Source organism: Helianthus annuus, chromosome 11, assembly GCF_002127325.2.
Source record: "Helianthus annuus cultivar XRQ/B chromosome 11, HanXRQr2.0-SUNRISE, whole genome shotgun sequence".
In the NCBI taxonomy this organism is placed as follows: Eukaryota; Viridiplantae; Streptophyta; class Magnoliopsida; order Asterales; family Asteraceae; genus Helianthus; species Helianthus annuus.
This window is the reverse complement of record NC_035443.2, coordinates 111,575,045-111,597,430: the sequence shown is the minus strand read 5'-3', so window position 1 is coordinate 111,597,430 and position 22,386 is coordinate 111,575,045.

Here is a 22,386-nt window from a genome sequence, read left to right as displayed (position 1 = left end):
TCTTATAACAATTGTTACCATACCAGCATCCAGGTAGCTCCATTCGAAGCATTGTACGGACGAAAATGTCGTTCACCTCTTTATTGGGTTGAGGTGGGTGACAGCCAGATCACAGGCCCCGAACTTGTACTCGAGACTTCGGAAAAGATTGTTCAGATTAGAAATCGTATGGCGGCAGCGTGCGACCGTCAGAAAAGCTACGCTGACAAGCGTAGGAAACCACTGGAATTTGTTGTAGGCGATCGTGTCAAGTTGAAAGTCTCACCCTAGAAGGGTGTGGTGCGGTTTGGGAAGCGCGGAAAGCTTAATCCTCGTTATGTAGGGCCTTTAAAATTCTGCAACGAATCGGTAAAGTGGCCTACAAGCTCGAGTTACCTGCTGAGTTGGGTAGCGTTCATGATGTCTTTCACGTGTCGCAACTAAAGAAGTGCTTGTCTGATGAAACACTTGTGGTACCGTTTCAAGAGCTGAAAATCGACGACAAATTGCAGTTTGTCAAAGAACACATCGAAATTATGGATCGGGAAGTTAAGGTCCGTAAGCATAGTCGAATTCCGATCGTGAGAGTTCGTTGGAACTCAAGACGTGGACCGGAGTTCACGTGGGAACGCGAAGATCAGATGAAGCTCAAGTATCCTCATCTATTCCCAACTGACCAGTCTAATCCTGTTACAACTGGTGAATTTCGGGACAAAATTCCCTTTCAAGTTGGGGATGATGTGGCACCTGGAGAAAATCCACAGTCATCCTGACCTAACACTGTGCTGCTTTGGATTGCTTATCAAATTTCAGGACGAAATTTCTTTCAAGTTGGGGATGATGTGACAATTTGAGATTTCAAGGTCTTTCCTTTACGCGTTACTGTTTTACAATTATGTTTTCATAGTTGGTTTTGCGTTGTAACATATGAATGATTGATAAATGATTAGTGTATGATTATGTTTGGTTGGTTAATGAAAGTTAATGAAAATTTAAGAACTTTTAAAGGTTTAGACATAACACATTCTTCTTCGACGAAGATGATTCTTCGTCATCCTCATACCTGACGAATTATGGGATCTTCGTCACGAACCCTTAACGATGAAGATAGATCTTCGTCATCCACGTACTCGGTGAAGTATAGTCTTCGTCTATGAGGATCCTTCGCCGAAAGGGACTCTCGGCCCATAGCCCAGTATAGGCCCAACTATTATTGAGTTTGTTTAAGTTGTGCGTAAACCACGATCAAACCCTTTTGCATACTTGACGACAGCCCCTCCTCTCTCACGAAACTTCCTATCGTGCCAAGCAATCCTGCTCATCATTCGACCCGGTTAATGAAATATCATTGTTTAATTCCACAAAACCAATGATTGTTATGATTGATGCACGAGTATTGCATTTGAATATGTTTTTGCGTGATGATACATGCTTGGTATACTATGATTAGTGAAACCCTTGATAAATAATTTGTGTTAGTGAACCATTAGAATTGATCCACAATAGTATGAGTTATCGATTAATGATATAGGGCTGTTAGTCATCGGATTTGGATGTTGTACATGAAAGAATTTGTGTGTTAAATTGCATGAATTACTAGTGTCGCATAAGTCTTAGGGTTTCGGCTTGGATACCATAAGTATGTGATTCAATAATGAGGAACAGTAATTGATGCATTCGAGTAAACGGGTTTGCTGTTAATCATGATGAATATTACCGTGACACGATTAGAATTCATTTGATAAAGTTATTGAATAATGATTCATTGGGATCGTGTGAATGATTAGGGTTTATAACTGTTTGATGAGGGATGGTGAACATCTCCTCGACGAAGGACAAATCCTTCGTCGACTTACCCTTGACGAACAATCAAGATACTTCTCCATGATTCATCCTCGACGAAGAATGAATCTTCGTCGAGGGACTCTTCGTGCCACTTACTCCCGACGAAGGTTAATCCTTCGCGAGGGGATTCTTCGCCAAGGGAGTTCGTGGGGATGTTGCTTATGTGTAAACCAACAGGAAAGTTTATGAAGCATATGTTGGTGGATGTCAATGTTTATAAGAATTATTTGTTACTTAGGATGAGAAATCTGGTTTGACTTATGAGAGTAGTAAACCCAACTGTTATGTGTTGCTATGAATGCAAACTGGGTACTTGATACATGTTATATAGTAATCTTTGTGATGAATACAATCTGTGTGAAATACGTGACTTAGTCTATTATGAAACTGATGATTCTGGTAACCACGATAGGGTTGTTTGACTAACGGGAACGAGTAACATAATATACCGAGCAAATCTAAGGTGAGTTCACTGCTCTTTTTCCTAGCATGCGTCCTGGGGAGGGATATCTGGTAAACGTTCCGGGGAGGAATGTCGGGTAAATGGGTTTGACTGGAATGTTAAACCTGGGATGTTGGTTAATACACTCATATCTATCATTTAAGTCCCATCATATACCGAATTAGTTGCCGTGGAGGCAACGGGGTTATTAGTTGATAGCGCTATTAGGTTTGACACCCTCACACCGTACCGGGGAGGACGGGCGTGAACTAATTACCTTAACCACTTGACCAATGTTTGATAGAGCATTGGGGAAGGGCAAATAATCTGGATCCATCTGCGGTAATCGAGTTATTAACAACATTTAATCTCTGAAATGTTTCAAACTCCTATTTGGTAACTAAACGTGTTATCAAACTTTGAACTCACCAGCGTCGTCTGTACACTTGTCTGCATGCTTGCAGGTCGTTAGATTCATGGTTGGAACTTGCTATCTGGGAGTGCTGGAGTGGTCATGGGTCGAGTCTCTTGGATACATGTTCTTTGGTTTCGTACACTTGTTTTGAAAATAGTTGAATAACGATTTACATTATGCTTCCACTGACGTTTTGGTTTAAGTTATGATTTGAAACTATATTATGAAATAAAATGGAATCTTTTATTTAATATATTGTTATAGTTCAATGTGATTAGTGGCTGGATCCTGGTACGTCACACATCCCGCGGTGTTTCCGCATGTGGTATTTTGGGGGTATGACACATCCACTTCATATACATCCTATGAACACCCAAGGTATGAACCTTCTCCCTCATACTCATATTTTGATGAACCTAGGTATGAACCTTCATACTTTGAGGAACCAAGATATGAGTACCCACCTTCACATACTTACTATGAGGAACCATGGCGTGAACAACCCACCTCATATGAGTATTATGAAGAACAAAGTTACGACGCTTATTTGTCATATACTTACAATGAGGAACAATAGTATGAACCATCTACCTCATATGAGCATTATGATGAACCAAGGATCGAACTTCCGGATTCAAGCTTTGAAGATCCTTATTCTATCACCCATATAGCCGATAAGATAATAGAACACATTAAAACTATTGAGCGCTGAATAAAAGAATCCCGCGCAAGGGAAGAGGGGTCCCACGCAAGGGAAGAATTAACTTGTAATAAAGAAGAGATAGTTGAAAAAGTAAAAATGGAAGAACAAGTAAGTGAAAAACCGACACATGAGTTAAACAACGAAAAAGGTGAGTCCGATAACATTAAAATTCAAGAAGAGTCTAATTTTCAAGAAGTTAATCTCTTATCACCTTCTTTTGAAAATCATTGTTTAGTACCTACTCATGCTAAGTTTTTAGAAGAGTTAAACACTAACACTAAAATTGGCGAAACGGTAAGCATTAATTTAACAAATGATCTAACTACGCTAATAAAAGAATACCCATTTGAAATTAACATTACACCGGTTCCATGTTTTTTTCAAAACTCCTTTATTAGTAATATTACAATTGATAAAGATCTTTGTGTTAATATAATGCCAAACTACATTTTCGAAAAATTAAGTATTGGTGATTTTTCTCCACTTCAAATACCCATTTTTCTATCTAATCGGAAAACAATAAAATCAATAGGGGTAGTTGAGGATGTCTTGGTCCAAACCAATCAAATGGTAATCCCAACCGAGTTCGTCATCCTTGATGACGCTCCACTAGTGTTGGGACGACCTTTTGTAAAGACCCACGAAGCCTTGAAAAATCGGAAGTACAACAATCTACCTATTCAATTAGGGGCATTTAAAAAAAGCGTCGATCTTGAGCGTTCAATGAAATATCCATTCGGCAATAATGACCCCCTAATTGAAGATGAAGATGAACCACCCGATACAAGAGAAGAAATCGACCACTTTGTTGAAGAAGAGGTCGCCATAGAACAAATCTTTATGGTTCTTGATCAAAATGAGCAACCAAATAAGGAGTCTCCTAAAGACCCACCTCTTGAGCTCAAAGAACTTCCAAAAGGTTTGGAATATGCTTTTCTCGACAAAGATGGTAAATTACCTGTAATTATTTCGTCAAAATTAACTAGTTTAGAAAAAGAAAAATTGATTACACTTTTGAAAAAACACAAAAATGTGGTCGCTTGGAAGCTTGTAGATATTAAAGGAAAAAGTCCTTCCATGTGCACGCACAAAATTTTAATGAATGATGACTATAAATCGGTAATACAACCACAATGTAGAGTAAATCCAAACGTCCAAGAAGTGCTTAAAAATGAAGTCATCAAATTACTTGACGCCGGACTCATTTACCAATCTTCGATAGTCCTTGGGTAAGTCCCGTCCAAGTAGTTCCTAAGAAAGGAGGTATGACGGTAGTAACGAATGAGAAAAATGAATTAATACCAACAAGAACCGTCACAGGATGGAGAGTATGTATAGATTATCGTCGATTAAATGAGGCAACAAGGAAAGATCACTTTCCTTTACCCTTTATTGATCAAATGTTAGAAAGATTATCCGGGCACAAATTTTATTGTTTTTTAGATGGTTTTTCAGGTTACTTTCAAATACCGATAGCACCCGAAGACCAAGAAAAGACAACATTCACATGTCCCTACGGAACTTTTGCTTATCGACGCATGCCTTTTGGTCTATGCAATGCCCCCGCAACCTTCCAACGTTGCATGGTGGCCATCTTCCATGATATGATAGAAAAGACAATGGAAGTCTTCATGGACGAGTTTTCTATATTTGGGGATTCATACAACCAGTGCCTCGATAACCTTGAACGAATCTATCCCGATGTGAGGAAACTAACCTCGCCTTTAACTGGGAAAAATGCCATTTCATGGTAACGGAAGGAATAGTACTCGGTCACAAAATCTCAAGCAAAGGAATGGCGGTTGATCGAGCAAAAATAGACACTATTTCTCGATTACCACCCCCATCATCCGTTAGAGCTATCAGAAGTTTCCTAGGGCATGCCGAATTTTATAGACGATTTATCAAAGACTTTTCTAAAATCTCAAGACCTCTAACAAAATTACTTGAAAAAGATGCCCCTTTCATCTTTGACAAGGATTGCAATCAAGCATTTCTAACACTAAAGGAAATACTAGTCAATGCACCTATCATGATAACACCTGATTAGAAACTACCATTCGAAATCATGTGTGATGCAAGTGACTTTGCAGTTGGAGCCATCTTGGGACAAAGAAAAGATAAGCATTTTCACCCAATATATTACGCTAGTAAAACACTTAATGATGCACAAGAAAATTACACAACAACAGAAAAAGAATTACTAGTTGTAGTATTTACTTTTGATAAATTTTTCTCGTATCTTGTTCTTTCTAAAACGATAGTTTATACAGACCATGCAGCCATTCGATATCTCTTTAAGAAACATGATGCTAAACCGCATTTAATTCAGTGGATTCTACTCCTCCAAGAATTTGACATGGAAATTAAAGACAAAAGAGGAGCAGAAAACACCGCTGCAGATCATCTTTCCCGCTTGGAAGATCCATCTTTGGAGGCAACTAGGGACGAGCAAATCAATGAAAAATTCCCAACGGAGTCCCTAGAAATGGTGGAATACCAAGAAGAGCCATGGTACGCCGACTATGCTAACTACCTAGCTAGCGGTATAGTCGCAAAAGGATGGCCACATCATCAAAGAAAAACATTCTTTGCTGATGTAAAGAGTTATTTTTGGGAAGATCCTTATCTTTTCAAAATGTGTGCTGACCAACTTATCCGTCGATGCGTACATGGTAGTGAAGCAAGAAGAATTCTCCGCCATTGTCATGAAGGTCCATACGGAGGACATCATGGTGCCGCTAGTACCGCACGAAAGGTATTTGATTCAGGATTTTATTGGCCAACCATTTACAAAGACGCCCAAAGTCTTATCAAGACATGTGACGCTTGCCAAAGGTCAGGTAATATTTCTTCCAAAAACGAAATGCCACAAAATGGCATCCTTGTTTGTGAAATTTTTGATGTGTGGGGACTCGACTTTATGGGACCTTTCCCACCGTCAAAAGGAAACAAATATATACTTGTGGCAGTGGATTACTTGTCTAAATGGGCCGAGGCCGAGGCACTTCCAACAAACGATGGAAGAGTTGTGGTAAGATTCCTGAAACGATTATTCTCTCGTTTTGGAACTCCAAAAGCATTAATAAGTGATAGAGGTACCTACTTTTGTAACCATCAACTTGAAAAATTTTTAACAAGGTATGGGGTCTATCACAGGGTCTCTACAGCATATCACCCTCAAACAAACAGACAAGCCGAAGTGACTAATCGAGGTTTAAAAAGAATACTTGAAAAAACCGTAGGGTTAAATAAAAAAGAATGGGCCGATAAATTAGACGATGCTTTATGGGCTTTTCGAACAGCGTATAAAACAACAATAGGTACAACCCCATATAAGCTTTTCTATGGAAAAAGTTGTCATCTGTCGGTAGAAATAGCACACAAAGCCTACTGGGCAATTAAAAACGTAAACCTAGACTTAGAAATTGCTGGTAAAAATCGATTTTGTCAATTAAATGAATTAGACGAGTTAAGGAATCACGCATACTCTAACTCCGAAATTTATAAGGAAAGAATGAAAAATTTGCATGATAAACACATTAAACCTAATGAATTTTGGATAGGAGATCAAGTTCTATTATTTAATTTACGACTTCGATTATTTCCTGGTATATTAAAGGCTAGGTGGTCGGGACCTTTTTCCATCACCCACATTTTCCCACACGGTACAATTGAGATTAAATCTCGGAATGGAATTCCATTCAAAGTCAATGGCCAACGGTTGAAGCTTTATCAAGGATTTATTGAGGATGAAGAGGAAGAAATCTCGCTACAAGCGGCCGAAGAATGAAACAAAGGTTTAAGCATCAACATCATATCTTGTAAGTTACGAACATCGGGAAAGCATCTAAATCGGTAAGATTTCTAAAACCAAGATTCGGGAGACAGGGCATTCACATGTGCACTTAAAAAAACTATTTAATATATTGCCCGCCCACGGGGCCGTGTTTAGCTGAACACGGGGCCGTGTTCGCGCAACTGTCGGGGATAAAACCCCTTTTTCTTTCATTTTCTCATTTCAGCACGCCCCGTTTCCCCGCAAACTCTCTGGTTCCACTGGAAATTTTTGCAGATTTCTACGTTCCCCCAACTTCTAACAACGTCAAGGTATGATTCTATCATTATAATTAGTTAGTTTAATCACTTGCATGTAGTTTGACATAAAAAATTTGGGGAAAAATCTAGGGTTCTTCAACTTGAACCGAATCAAACCTCAAATTTTTGCTTAGATCTGTTAGTATTAGTATAGATACATGTTATAGGAAGTAAATCAAGTTGAATTGTTTGTAGATTTGCCCGATTTCTCACAAAAACCTCAAACCCTTGTTTTTGAACCGAAAAAGATGAAATTCAAGGGGTAAACGGTTTGTTTTGGGAAAAACGGCACTTGGGGTTTCATTTTCGGGGAAAACCGCCCCTACTGGACCAAAAATTTTCAAGTTTTCAGGACCGGGTCGAAAAATGGGATTTTTGGGAAACAGACACCTGGACACGGGGTCGTGCTCAGCGAGCACGGATGCGTGTCCAGCTGATATCAAGCGAACATGGGGCGTGTCCGCTGAACACGGGGTCGTGTTCAGCTGACTGTTTTCAGTTTTCTTCAAAAATTTTACTGTTTCGTGCTAATTGTTTGATGTTTTCTTTCAGATGGCCAAGAGATTTACCAGGTTCAACGCGAGTGAGTTGGCTGCCCAAGCGCGATATGAGGTTCTCAAGACTAGGTCGGAAGAAAATCCCCGACAAGTTTGTGTGGATACTCTAGAGGCAGTAAACCAAATCGACCGCTTCAACAACCTTGTTACTGGTCCACTACAGGCAGCTCTTTGCACTCGGCTTCACTCCGTGCACGAATACAACATGGAATTTTACACCATGTTTGTCTTCAAGACAAGAGCGGATCCGTTTGACAATGAGGGGACAATGAGGGGGTAGAATTCCGTTGTGCAGGGGCTATGTACTCAATCTCAATCGCACAATTTGGGGCAATTGTCGGGTTGTACTCGGAAGAGGATGCTGAAGAGGAAGAGAACACTGGTGGTCTCCGCGAGCTTCCCAAAGATCAACGCCAAACTGCTTGGGCTCAGATTGGTGAGGGATACTATAACCCGAGCCGAACTAAGAGCACAATGTTGAGGGACCCTCTCTACCGTTACATCCACAGGGTCCTCAGCTACTCTCTTTGCCAGAGACACGACAGTGGTGGTGTTGTAGGGTTGCGTGATCTACTGGTCCTCCATTGCATTTACAACCGTATCAACCTCGATGTTCCATACCTGCTACTCCGCAACATGCACTTGAACCAACTTGCCACTCCCCCGACTCCTATCCTTTTTGGAGGGTGGATCTACCGCCTCTTCAAACATTTTGTGCCAAGCATGCCGAGGTCCTTTCAAAAGGGCTCGTGGTCGGGAAAAGTGGACCTTGTCATTTGTCGCTCCATGAATTTAATCAAAGAAGCAAATGACGGGACGGTCAGATTTCAAACGGTTCAAGGGCACGTGTGGAACCCTCAAGAAGCTCTCGTCCTACACGCTCCACATATCCGTCCTCCTCCCCAATACCACTACCAGCACCATGGTGATGCGGGTCAATCCTCCTCTCAAGGAGGTGGTTTTCCTAACTTTCAAAGCTTACCTGATTTATTGCAGGAAAACCTCATGTGTACCCGGAACACCTACAACATGGCCAGCAACACATACGCTTGGGTCGGAGCTATAGAAAGAAACATCTCCGACATGCAGGATGATATTGAAAACATCCGGGAGTATATGGCGGCCCAAGGAGGGGATGATTACAAGGATGACGACATGGATTGAGCTGGAGGAGTTGGAAGTGGTATTACATGATTGAAGGTCTGACATGTTAACCCTTTATCTCTCAAAAACAATTTCATGGTCTGCATGCCATTTGTTGAACAATTTACTTTTCTTAACATTTTTATTTCCTGCATTTTTTTTCTTTTTTTAGTTTATGATGTGAATGGTGAACTTTTGGTAAATTAGGATGTTGGTTATTTTGTTTGGTGTGGAATTCATAAATAAAGTAGGTACCTACGAGGCTTAACGCACTAAATATTAGTGCCACATAAGCCTGTAAACCAAAACGGAAAGCAAAAACCTGTTTTCGGAGATTGCAGATTATCCACACGGGGCCGTGTCCAGCCAACACGCCCCCGTGTCCATCGCCTAGTACCTGCTGTTTGTTTAATTTCTGACCAACACGGGGTCGTGTTCACCAGGCACGCCCCGGTGTCCACCTTCTATAAGTTTTCGTTACTGGCAATCTGACCACGATGCCGTGCTCACCCAGCACGGGGCCATGTCCAGACGCCCAGTAACATAATTTTTTGTTTTTAAACACCTTTTTACGCATTCAATCAACGTGAAAAATTATTTTTGGGACACATTGAGGACAATATGTAATGTGTGGGGGGATGCTAAAACCTTGAATCTTGCAAGTCCTAATTACAAGCCTTACACAAAACTCTATTGGAACCGCTAATCACCCTAATTTTTTTCAAAAACTTTCCATTTTTTTACTTGTCTTGGTTTAAATTGGGAATAACAAGTTCTAAAAAGGTTATATTTTTACAAATTTACAAACGAAAGTATCGTGATAAAAAGAACCAACATAAGAAAATTATGAAACGGCATGACAAATCTAGTTAAAATTTGATTATATATACTTGATCACATTATAAACCCATTCCTACAAAAAGTGAGTTTTGAGCCTTTATTGATCATACAAATATACATCTTTAAATTAAATGCTCATTTTTCGTTTTTGTGTGAATAGCCGTTTAGTTTCTTACGACTCTAGAACCTGCCATGACGATACACTCCCGGTCCTTACCAACTTAAACCCAAGTAAGTAAATGATGGAGGCATTAGGACTAACCCTTTTTCTTTTCAACACCATTATTTTTCCTTTTTTTTACCGCCTACCCAAAATCCCCCTAGTTAACCCCTTTGAGCCTAAACCTTTTCATTTCTAAACCCACAAAACAACACCCTTTACCCACCAAAAACCCTTTTTATTTTAAACCCTTTATTTTAGTAAAAAGTTCGGTCTTCATGTGACATTCCTTATCAAAATAATAATGATAATAATAATAATAATAATAATAAATGAAGTCTAGCAATAGACAAACAAGTTCCTCAGAGAAACTTGGTTTGGAGATATTTTGTTTGAATAAAAGTCACAAAAACAAAAAAGTTTTACGACGACCGACGCTTTTAGCCCTTTTCTACTAACCACTAACCCAAAACCACCTACCTTTAACCCAAGCCTAACCCCCCCCCCTCCCAAGTCCTCTTGATATTTACAAAGGTTTATAGTTAAAAAGGAGGAGGATTGATTGCTTGGCAAGCATATGGTAGAAGTAAGTTCCATGCCGGTCTCGAGTATTTCACAAAAATACATCTTCGGCCGAGTGTTGAGTGATCTCCCGTGAGGTATGTGAACTTGTATATAAATGGAATTTTAAAGAGGCATGTTATGCCCAAATAAGTAATTTCTCTTATGAAATGTTCTAAATAAATCATAACGAATAGGATTGTAAATAGCATAAAAATAAAACCTAATAAAGATCTTGGAATCCCGACAATCAAGATAAGCCCAAAACTTCTCTTCTATCCATTCCATTTGGGTGTGTAAGCCACATTAAAAAGAGTTTTGCTTGAGAACAAGCAAAGATTCAAGTGTGGGGGTATTTGAAGTGTGTAAAATGCAACATGTAAATTACATCAAATGAGGCATAAAACTAACCCTTTTTTAGTACAAATGTTGGAAAAGTGTGCTTTTGTCTTCCTATTGTATTTTCAGGATTAAATGAGCGTAAATGAACAAAAGAAGCAAAAATGCAGCCAAATCTAACATAAATGAAAGAAAAGGAATCAACGTGGCATGCCCGACCCCTCGACAGCATCTTCCCAAGCAAAAACAAGAGATCCGGAGGCTGAACACGGCCCGTGCCCAGCGGACACGGGGGCGTGGTCAAGTGTCTGCAGAAAAGACAAAGTTGTAGAAGCTTCTATTTCCCGACACGGGGGCGTGCCCAGCACAACACGGTCGTGGTCAATGCTAAGATTTGCAGAATCCAAGCAAATCTTGATAGTACAGATACGCTTCTGCACACGGGGCCGTGCCCAGCGGACACGGGTGCGTGTGGAGCTAATACAGACAAACTGCAATTAATGAAGAAAGAGAAAATGGATGGACACGGGGCCGTGCCCAATGGACACGGGACCGTGTCCGGGCTTCTGTGCAGACTATAAATAGAGGTGCTTGGTTCACTTCAAAGGCACCCATTAGAAAACCACCTTTCTCCCACTTCACCCACACTCCACCACCACTACAACTCACATCCACCACCATCATCCATCATCCATCTTAGAGTGTGTGTAGTAGTCTCGGGATCCAAGATTGATAGTAAGAGTTCTTGACAATCAAAGGCCATGTTTGCCTAAGTCTCTTACATCAGTTAGTGAAGACAAGCATTTAGTGTAATACTTTTGATTTCTAATCTTTTCGCACTTTTTATTTGGTTTTGTATTAATGACTTTAATAACTAGTTTCTTATGTTGAAGCTGAAACTTCCTTATCATTTGCCCGTGGTGTCTTGGCGTTATTTTACAGTCTATATAAAATAAAAGATTTACACCATTCATATCTCTATGGTCTATATAGAGATATGTTGGCTACCTGGTCGGGGGTTAAGGGAATGGTTTGGTAAGGTTCTTGCCTTGCTCAGTGTATAGATCCTGCAAGGACCTGGGTCAAGCTTACTAGGACCTCCTTCAATACCCACTGGTATTGGATGGTGGGGGTGCGAATGGCTTGATCCCCTCAAATGTAAACTACTATTAATATATTAACCCGGCTACTTGGGATTGTATCCCTGCTGACTCAAACCACTTAGCCGAGAGTAACGTCACCTTTAAAAGAGGGGCCTACCACTTACGCATTAATAACTTAATTAATTATCTTTCAATATTCCGACCCTTTAGGTGTAACACGCCGTGTTACGGAAGTCAAAGTCAAAGTCAAGATTGAAGTCAAAGGAAGAAAAGATTGCTAATTGCGATCTGTCACTCCTTGCTCAACTTCTATTTTGACTTCTTTGACTTGTAGTTAATCTATTTATTTTATCGCATTAGTTGTATTATGTGGAGTACTTGTTAATAATCGAGGTTTAATCGCTATTTATCGCATGGTTTATCGCTTTATCGCTTATCGCATCACAATCGCATTCGCGCCTTGAATTATAGGTTCTGTATATTGTTTTACGTGTGTGTGTTACTTATATGTTACTTGTGCATGTTTACTTTATGTTTGTGGAGAATAATCGAAACGCAATCACAATGCAATCGCATCGCAACTTAATCGCAAACACGAAACGCAAGTTATTTATAGTGATTGTATGTTAGATATAGTAGTTAGGTTATTTGTGTAACTAATGGGTAATTCTATCGTATCGCTCGCTCGAAACGCATCGCAACACTCAACACGCGAATCAAAACAACAAAACTCAACACGCCGGACACCTGGATTGAGTGGCCATCCGATTGGATTGCCATCCGATCGGATTGTCACCCGATCGAGTCGCCATCCGATCGGTGACTAATCCGATCCATGCACGCTTTCCTTTTTTGGAAACCCTATAAATACCCTCCTGTCACATCATTTGTGATGTGACAGCTCTCTACTCAACCAATCGCACTCAAGCACTCATTTCTCTTGATTTCTCGCGATTCTTGTAAGTTTTCAACCTAAATCTTGTACTTCTATGATCTACACACACTTCTTCATCATTTACTCTTTTGAATCTCAACTTTTAACCGTGAAATCAGTGGATTTGAGGTGTTCTAGGGTGATGTCATCATGGAGTTCTTATGAACTTCAAGCTTTGGCCTCATTCCACTAAGAACCACTCGGATCTGAAGAATTTCCACAAGAATAAACAATGTTTTCTCGTAGATCTACACATATTCATGGTTAAAAGGATTGAAAGATGATTTTCTAACTTTCTTTCAACTCTTTACACTCAATGCACTCAAAACCGATAGAATCGGAGCTCGTTCTAATCTTCTACTCCTTCTTAGTGATGTGTCGGTTCAAGATCTGATTCTATCAAAGAGACTACCGATTCCGAGTTAAACATGAACAACCGTCTCAAACTGTTGACTTATCGGACTAGGGTGATTCCTGTTCGATCGGAAATTGATGGGGTTTCTGTTGTTTAGCATGTTATCACACTGTCTCGATCAAAATTACAAAACTTTCAAAATAAACAAGTGTCAAGGCGATCAGGCCGTTGGGACGGATTACCGTCCGATCGGATTGCCATCTGATCGAACAGCCATCCGATCGGGGTGCACTTGGTTTCAACACTTAACAATTTTCGACATGTTCAATGTATAGACAGTTGATGCGTGTTTGGTGTAATATGTTTTAGGTATATATTTTAAGCCCTTTTTACACTTTAGCCAAGTTTTAAATTTATAAAACACGATATTTACTAACACTAAACACAGATATGGGCAAGTGCACCCATCGTGGACGTAGTATAGTGTTGGTAAGATACCGAGGTCGTCCAAGGACACAAGAGCTTTTAGTAACGGTTTATCCTCAACGTCTAATCAAATCAAAATGTTAGAAAAAGATTTTTAAACTAAGAAACTAAAACTAACTAAATGCTGAAAAATAAAATAAAAATAAAAACAGATAGACAAGATGAATCACTTGGATCCGACTCGTGTGTTAGTATAACCTTTGATTATTTTCGCACTTTTGCACTTGTTTAAGAGATTATTTTAGTTATTGTAGTAGGCCCCTCTTTTGAAGGCGACGTTACCCTCAACCCAGTAGTTTGAGTCAGCAAGGATACAATCCTAAAGGGTCGGATTATAGAAAGATAATTAATTAAGTTATTAATGCAAATTATGGTAGGCCCCTCTTTTGGAGGTGACGTTACCCTCGACTAAGTAGTCTGAGTCAGTAGGGATACAGTCCTAAATAACCGGGTAATAGTATTAATAGTAGTTAACTTATGAGGGGATCAAAGAGTTTGGACCCCCGCCATCCAATACCTTTGGGTATTGAAGGAGGTCCTACAAAATTTGACCCAGGTCCCTTGCAGGACCTCTAAACGCTGAACAAGGGCAAGACCCTTACCAAACCGTTCCCTTAACCCCCGACCAGGTAGCCAACATACCTCCATATAGACCGTGGAGATATGAATGGTGAAAATCTTTTATTTTATATAGATAGTAAAATAATGCCAATACACCACGGACAAACGATAAGAAAGAATCACCTTCAACATAAGAAACTAGTTATTAAAGTCATTAATACAAAACCAATTAAGAAATGCAAAAGATTAAAAATAAAAAGTATTATACTAAACACTTGTCTTCACCAAGTGATGTAAGAGACTTAGGCAAACATGGCCTTGATTGTCAAGAACTCTTACGATCAATCTTGGATCCCGAGATGACTCACACGCTCTATGATGGACAATGGATGATGGTGGAGGATGATGGTGTTGTGATGATGGTGGGTGGTGGATGTGTTGGTGCAGTCATCTGTCGTCTTCGTCTAATGTCGAGTCTGGGTTGCGTTGCGGTTTTGATCAAGCATGATGTCATCATATATGATGATGACATCATATTGATGACATCACATATTGAATCATCATATATTATCATTTGCAATTCAGTAAACGACAAAGTTATATAAGCCACTAAAAGTGTATGATGGCCGTTTGATATTACTGGACCATTTGAAGGCCCAATCACATGGGAAGTCCATATAAGACAAAAAGATGGAAGGTCCAATAAGAAGAATCATATGAAAGTCAATGAGAAGGTTTGCTTATACGGAATCTGTTTGGTTCGCTTGTAAGTCAACATGGGAGGTTCGCTTTTAATGTCATGCAAGAGGTTCGCTTATTCAGAACATGGAGGTTCGCTTTTAGTGCTTTGTGTGTGGTCCGCTTATGTTGTTCATGTCATTTTCGAGCGGACCAGATATAGTATAAATAGGTTCTTTATGCATTTCATTTGTAACGATTCCAGATTTGATACCGAGGTATTGCCGGTATTCCTTGTAACTGTAAACGCTGTAAAATCAATATACAAGAGGTTTAAAGAATGATTCAAGCTGTTTTCACGTCCGTTTCTTTGTTTCCGCCTCTGAAACGGATTTGAGCTTTTCCGAACGACTCGTTTAGGTCGAAATCCGATCCTACAATTGGTATTAGAGCCAAGGAGGAAGAGATCTCGCAAAAACAGCTCGTTTTTCATCACTTTTTCTGTTTCTACACCATTCTTTTACGAAAATAAAAAATTTTTACGGTCAAAATCAGTTCAGTTGTACACATCATGCTCGGAATTCTGTATTGACAAATCCTTGAAATTTTCAAAACTAAAATCGACCTAAAACCTTGAATTTTTGAGGATTCGCTTTTTCGGATTTGTGAAAATTATGACGTCATCAGCAAGGTCCGCTCTTAGTAACATCTTTGATAGATCCGCTCAAACGGTTTCATAGTCATAGGTCCGCCCTTAGTGACATCTGAGGTCTGCTTTTAGTGACAATAGTGGATCCGCTTTTAGATCATTGAAGTCTGCTTATAAGTCATTAATCTGGTTCGCTTGTATAGCGGTTCACTAAATATAGCGGTTTAATCAGAATTGAAGTTGTGATTTGTTTCAGTCAATTGAAATGCCAAACATTAATGTTGCATGTGAAGACGATGATGTCAAAAGATAAAGTTGTCAGTTGTTTTTAAATGATGTCGGAATGTAAAAAATTATAGCCGCCCAATTTTAAAGACAATTAGTTAAGTGGGTTTAAGAGGTCCAATAGAATTCATTTGAAATCTGTTGATCAAAAGTGTTGTTGTCAGTCCATTTGTCGGCTACATTCAATGAAAAAGTTCAATTATATCAAATTTTGTTACAAGTGTTAAGTAATGTGATTGGGTCATAATCTCGGCCCAATAAATTTGTTTCATCAATTTGTGAAGTGTTACCTGTTGCCGACCCATGTGACTTCAATTTAAGTGATTTGTTAATTCAAAATTTGTTCAAACTCATATGTAGTCGGCCCATGTGTCTATTTCGTGTAATAGGTCCTATCAAAAGGTGTCAGCCAATATATTTTGAGGTCCAATAGTCTTTCAATATTTCTAGTCTCGGCCCAATTATCATGAAGTTCAACTGATACCAAATTGTCAGATGATCACATGATTTAGTTTGGCCACTTTATTCAATCTTTAATATTGTTGCGGTCTGCATGTGAAAGGTGATAAAGGTGTCGGCTGATTATTAAACAATTTGAAATAGTGTGTCGGCTTAAAATAGTTGTGAGATATTAATTACATAAGACAACATTTTAGTTCACGAGATATCAGATTTGATTTTGTGTTTGATACAATTAAAATAGTTTTGTTTGCATAGCCCATATGATATAATAATCTCGGCACAACATTATTACAATGGCCCAACTAAAGTTTTAGGTTGTGTGTTGGTAAAAGCCCATTTGAGAATTTGAGTTTACATGTGTTAGTTGATCGAGTAGTGTGTGATTTTAGTTCAAATTGTTTGAATAGAATTTACAGGTTGTGTGGTTTGACATTAAAATCCCTTCGCACCAAATATGTTCACTTCGCACTGTGTGTAACCGAGGTCGCGTGGTTTGAGTCGTGGTTTCTGTCAGTTCGTACAGTCTGAAGTTCAAAAGTTTCAAGGAGTCAAGTCGTTTGAAAACGATTTGGGTCATAGCAGTCCGCACAGTTGGTCAACGTTCAGTTCACACAGAATATTCACCAGTTCGAGTGCCAGTTCGTTTCTATTAATTGATAAGTCTCTAAACTGATTGTGTTTTGTTTGTGTATTTTCAGGTATTTCCCAAAGCATCATCTGAGTTTTGAAACATGGCTGAAGAGTTCTACAATGCATTCGCGACACCCGTTGCCCCTGTAACCACTGCTGAAGCGTTGTATAATGAGAATGAGACGGGAACTCATCAAAAACCACCAAAACTCATGTACACTGAAGATTTTCAGGGTTGGAAGAACCGATTCGAGAACTGGGTTCAAGCTTACAGATTCGACGCATGGTGTTCATTGCTGAAAGACTATGAGAAACCAAAGAATGAACGCGGTTTGGAAAAGGGTTTCAATGATTTTACTGAAGCTGATAAGTTGAAGTACACTAGTGAGAAAATGATGATCAGCATCCTTCAGCAAGCTGTTAAAGAAGACATCTTTGTCTTACTTCAACATAATGGTACAGCTAGATCAATCTGGGAAGCGTTGATTCAGAAATTCAGAGGGAGTGCTGATATGATCAAAAACAAGAAGGCATTATTGAAGAAATCGTTTGACATGTTTACTGCATTTGATCATGAAACAACCAAGCAGACTATAGATAGATACTGTCATCTAGTATTGGAAATGGGTAGGTTGGATATCAAGAAAGAGGACGATGAGTGGGTCGATAAACTAGCTGAGGCGTTACCACAGCATAAGTGGGGAACATATTTGATGGTTGTGAAACTTATGAGAAAGTCCGAGAGCATGAATTTGGCTCAGTTTATTCAGAAAATCGAAGAGCAGGAGCTGGATATTCAAAAGACAGCTATCATGACAAATCCAAATGCAAAGCAAGATGTTAGTCTGTACTATCGAGGGAACAAGTTTGAGACCACTCCCAGTCAAAGTCCAAAGATTAGTACTGTGTTCAGTGTTGATGGGTCTGCAAGTCCAAATGCAAGTACTACAACTCAAAGTGGTGGATCTACTTCATCATTCTCAAGCTTTGATCCAAATAGTAACACACCTAGCCCTCAGAAGCAAAATTCTACAAATCTGCAGTGTAATGTGACCTTGAACATTCAAAATGGTCAACATCTTTCTCCTGAGGTGGCAAAGCAACACATGGCATCTCTTGTCGCCATGTTGGAGTCATATGAAAGCTTGATAGCAGGAAGAATTGGTAATCTGATGCTCACAAAAGAAGATTACGACCAAATCGATGCAGAAGAGCTAGAGCTGATGGATGTGAAGTGGTGCTTAGCTAGTGCCTGCAGGAGAGCTGAAAAATTTCAACAGATTACTGGCAGAGACGAGTTCCGAGGAATGGCTGCTTCTCCACTTGGTTTTGACAAGTCAAAGGTTACCTGTTTCCGATGTAAAGGAAAGGGTCACTTTAAACAGGAATGTAAAAACCAAGAGTCAACTGGAAGTCAAGAAAAGAGCAATTATTATCAGAAATCAATCTTTCATCAAATCGATCAAAAACCTCAACAAAAGGAACCGCAAACTGCTCATGGGAAAATGATTGAAGAAGCAAATAGGAAAGCTTATTATGGGATAATAGATCAAAGTGATGAGTTTGTTGCACAGGGATTTAGCTGGGACAAGTATATACCTAGTGGAACTAAATCTGATGCTGCACTTGTTACCAGGATTTTGGATCAAAATGAGGATTGTCAGAAAAGGATTCTGATATTTCCAGATCTTGGAAGTGATGTTGATACGGATGATGAGGAAGATTATCTTAACAAATGTCGAAAAAGCATTGATCCTGATAGTTTTAATTTTTTCTATGCAGATAAAGTTGAGATGTTGAATCAGAAGAAGATCGCTCGATTGCAGAGAGAGCTAGAAGCAGCAAAGCTACTCGCTGATGAAAAGGCGAATACTGAAGCTATAGAAACAAAAGATGAAGCAACTGCTGAGATTGCAATAGAGAAGATTCTTGAAGTAGAAAAAGTAGTGGAGAAAATTGTTGAAGTCGAGAAATTAGTGGAAGTTGAGAAAATAGTTGAAGTTGAAAAGGTGGTCGAAGTAGAAAAGATTGTTGAGGTCGAGAAATTTGTAGAAGTTGAAAAGACTGTCGAAGTCGAAAAGATAGTTGAAAAGGTGGTTGAAGTTACTAAGCCTTGTGAGAAATGTTCAGAATCTTGCAAAGATTGTGAAGAAAAATATAGAAAGATTGCTGAGCTAGAGAAAATGAAAGAAGATTTACTGTTTGATGTGAAGTATGTGAAAGAGTCATACGACGTATTGAACAGGACAGTTGACAGTTTGAAAAGAGCAAATGCAGAATTTGAAAAAGCAAATGACAAGATGAGTGCAACTTTGATGACAAAGCAAAGTGTCATTAATGATTATATCGAAGATTGTGCTAACTTGAAGAAGGAGTTGGAACTTGAGAAGATGGAGAGTGAAAGGATCAACCGATTACTTTTGAGTTATACTACTTGTGATTATCTGATTGATCGTGTTTATCCTACTGTTGCAGGTCTTGAAGCGTTCAAGAAGAAAGAAAAAGAAGAGGATACTGGTAAGAAACCAAGTGTCAAGTATAACAGATGTCCGCCTCCTATCTTTGAGAGTTATTCCCCCAGGAAACCAAATGAGGAACAAGTAGACAAGGCTCTAAACATCAAATTAAAGTCTGAAATCACTGATGAATTACCAGACAATATTGATGTTACATTCACAGCGTCTGACACTGATCATGAGTCCGAGTTAGTTAAGAAAGTTGTCGATCAGGTGTTGGATATGGATGAAGAGTCAAAGTTGGAGTCTAAGTCAGATAGTTCGAGTTCGTCTAAGAAAAGTCCGAGTTCGCCGGTTAACAGAGTTTACAATAAAGAATTTCTGTTATCAAAATCTAATTTGAATGACGGATCAGTCAAAGTAGCATATACGTTGAATGATTCAGACAAATTATATTCTGATAAAGAATTTCCAATAAGAAGTGTCAAAACTGAAATGATCAAACAGGTTTTCAAATTAACAGAATTAATATTTCTGAAATAAAAGATGTAAATCTTACTGAAAAACCTAAAAAGTACACTTCAAGATTTCAACAGAGATTGAACAAGAAAAAGGGTTACGGTTATGGTTCAGGTTATCGAAAGAAATCAAACCATAATGGTAATCTCAAAAAGAAAGGTCTTGGTTTCAATTCTTCAGAAAATTATAAAAATCAGAAAATTTATAAACCAAAAACAAAATTTGTTTCAGGAGGAAGTTCAGAGGATGAACAGAAGAAACCGTTCTGGAAGCAGTCGAATCAAGAGTTTCTTGCTGAAGTAAAGAAGAATGTGAGGAAGTTTGCTTCGAGAGTTGATAGAAGAACCTGTTTCAAGTGTCAAAAAGTTGGACACATTGCTTGGAACTGCCAAGAGTCCATTTATTCAAAACAGGGAGTGTCTTCTAACTTTGATATGAAAAAGAAATGTGTTGATAAATCGACTTTGGAAGTTGGTGAAACTTCAAAACGTTTTTACAAAAGACAAGTCGATTTGAGTAAACAAAAATGGGTTGTTAAATCTGAAGGTAATTCTGACAATGAATCTGATTCCATAAAATCAGAGGAGTCACTGGTTGATAAAAAGATCGTGAATTCCGTTCCAGTGGTGAACGATGAGAATTTTCCGAAATTGTCAAAAGAAAATTTGATGAAGAAAGTTGGAAAGGTTGAAATCTCAAATCAATTCTTCGCTGATAAAAGAGAATTTGATGTTGAGAAGGCTTTCAACGGGAAAGTCAAACATATTTTTGGAAAGATGGTTGATAAGAAGGTAAAGGGTGCTAAAGAATTTTATAAATCAAAATGTTGGTGGGACAGATGTGTTCCAAAGTCACCCAAGGCTGGTGAGGCTTGGGTGGACATTATGTTTGAGTAAAACACCGGACTTGCCGGAGATCCCAAGTTTATATCGTGGATCAGGAATCGGCATCTTTCATGTTTAATTAGGATAATTTGAAAGTGTTTGAAATTGTTAAAATTTTTCATGTTGAAGGACTATGCCGGAGCTTCCAGGTTGGTAAGCGAGGAGCAGGTATCGGCATTTTTCTTGAGGAATTTACTACGGTAATGTCAATCATGCAAAACGGTAAAAAGGGGTTTGTTTGTGTTTGTTTTACTAGTGGTTAGAAGATTTGATTGTGCATAACTTGTGCATATGGTAAATCAAGGACATTAATTTGTACTTGCATTTTCCTACAAGTGATTGAGAGACAAGATGATGAACCACATCCCCGAACTTAGTATTGATATACCTACAAGTGGTAAAATCAACTAAACTTATTTTCCGGAAAAATCATTTTGACTAAAACAAACTTAAGTGTTTTGAAATCTAAATGAGAAAATAGTTTGTTGATAGGGGGAGTTCTGATTGTTATGCCAAGTGAATGGCGAATTGATGCAATTTGATATCGGTTGTCATGTTTCTGTACAGTTTGTTTTCAATTTTCATTAATGTGTTTGCATTTTAGGGGGAGTAGAAAATTTCAGAAAATCCGAAAACATTAGAAAATTTGAAAAAGACAAAAACATGATAAAATCCAAAAATGAGTTTGTTGTGAAAAAGAGGAAATGATAGTACATCAGTGGACTATCACAACATGCTAAAGAATTGGAAAGTTTAAAAGTGATAAACAATCTTACTGCAGATATGTCAGTAGGTTTTTACACATTTAATAAACTGTGACGAGATATAAACCTAAATTTCAAACTTGCTTATTCTGTGGGTAACAACTTCTTGGATATATAGGTAACCCCTGAAATCTTGTTTGAAAGGTCCCTTATTCTGAGATACTAGGTCTTTATGCTCAGTGATATCTGGGGTATTATCCCGGGACTTCTGCTGTATGGAAGTACTGACCTAGTCCCCGGATAATACTTTCTGCAAATGCTTGAAAAAGCGCTGCCCTCAGCAAATCGATGAAACAATAAAATTGATAGTCATTGCTGTTGTAAAAAAGATCCTCTAAAGGGGACCCACCAAAAGTCGAGCCGTCATCTCTCTGCTGAACGGAAGTTCTGACCTGAGCTCTCACGGTTTCGCACCTAACCCCTTACAGATATCAGCTGTGGTATACTCACCTGTAAGACTGAATATTGGGATCTGGATACGGGAGTATATTCAAGAAGTGGGACACACGGATAAGTTTAAGTGCTTAAAACATTAATA